The sequence below is a fragment of the Crocodylus porosus genome, unplaced genomic scaffold, assembly GCF_001723895.1.
Source record: "Crocodylus porosus isolate Cpor-Errol unplaced genomic scaffold, CroPor_comp1, whole genome shotgun sequence".
In the NCBI taxonomy this organism is placed as follows: domain Eukaryota; kingdom Metazoa; phylum Chordata; order Crocodylia; family Crocodylidae; genus Crocodylus; species Crocodylus porosus.
This window is the reverse complement of record NW_017728943.1, coordinates 125,300,766-125,302,262: the sequence shown is the minus strand read 5'-3', so window position 1 is coordinate 125,302,262 and position 1,497 is coordinate 125,300,766. Positions and strand designations below refer to the sequence as shown.

Here is a 1,497-nt window from a genome sequence, read left to right as displayed (position 1 = left end):
AAGTGGCCTATAGTTTCCTGGGTCCTCCTTCCTCCCTTTTTTGAAAATGGGAACCACATTGGCCCTTTTCCAGTCCTCTGGCACCACACTAGAGCACCACGACTGCTCATAAAGCCATGTCAGGGGTCCTGCAATGACCTCTGCTAATTCCCTCAGCACTCTGGGGTGGAGATTGTCAGGACCAGCTGATTTAAATACATCCAGTACCTCCAGAAGTTCCCTGACTAGATCCTCACTGACCCTAGGGCTGAGTGTCCCTCCCCTGGGGCCTATGGGGGTGTTGGTGGGGCGGTGACCCGTTCCCTGCTCAGGAAGATGAAGGCAAAGAAATTGTTAAATAGGTTAGCTTTGTCGTCTGGTGTGACAACCAGATTTCCTAGCATGTCTTGCAGAGGCCCCTCGTTACCTGGTGTACCTCCTTTTTACCCCCTATATATTTAAAAAAGGACTTCTTGTTGTCCTTGATCCGGGTAGCTAGTCCCAGTTCCATCTCTACCTTGGCCTTCCTGACCACCCCCTGCATCCCTGAGCAACCGAGGTATAGTCGTCCCTGGTGATGGCCCCTCCCTTCCATTGGGTGTATGTCTCCTTTTTAGCTAAGAGACATTCCCATATGCTTTTGGTGAGCCATGGGGGCTTTTGGGCTCTCTTGCCCCCTTTGATCCGTGTTGGGATTACCTCCCTTTGGGCTGGGAGGATCATCTCCTTAAGGAACAACTACTCTTCTTGGACACCTGACTCCTCTCCCTCTGGGACCTAAGTGCCTCCCCAGCTATTCTCTTTACCTCGTTGAAGTCTGCCCACCTGAAGTCCAGGGCTGCTGCCTTGCAGCAGGCCTTTGCCACCTTGTGCTGGATGGTGAATTCCAGCAGGTGATGATCGCTGTCACCCAGGTGGTCAAGCATCTGCAGACCCCTCACCAGGTCATTGCCCGTGGACAAGACTAGGTCCAACGAGGCGTTTCCTCTGGTGGGGCTGTGCACCTCCTGGGTTACATGGAGGTCCTGTATCTCAGCTAGAAACTTACATGAGCAGTCAGACCTGGCTGACTGCTCTTCCCAGCAGATATCTGGAAAGTTTAGGTCACCTATGATGACCATATCCTTTGACCTAACTACCTCCATGAGCTGACTTAAGAATTCCTGGTCTAGCTCTTCCCCTTGGTTGGTGGTCTGTAGTAGACCCCCACCGTTAAGTCCCTTTCCCCTCGACTTCCTTATATTCTAGCCCAGAGCACTTCAGTGTGCCCCTCCTCTGCCCCTGTGCTACTTGTTGAGGATGTGTATTCCTGCTTGATGTAAAGTGCCACACCCCCACCTTTCTCCCTGTCCTATCCCTCCTGTATAGCCTATAGCCCTTGATTTCACTGCCCAGTCATGCGTTGGGTCCCACCACGTTTCAGTGAGCCCCACTATGTCTGGGTTGGTGTCAGCTAGCAGGAGGGTAAGTTCCTCCTGCTTATTCCCCATACTACGAGTGTTTGTGTAGAGGCATTTG

General features: G+C 52.3%; 1 protein-coding gene across 4 annotated transcripts in view; it reads left to right on the top strand.

The window, feature by feature from the left end:
• The window catches only part of PHACTR2 (phosphatase and actin regulator 2), a 237,490-nt gene that overhangs the window by 150,220 nt on the left and 85,773 nt on the right, over positions 1-1,497 (top strand). The gene's annotated exons all lie outside the window — the stretch shown is intronic.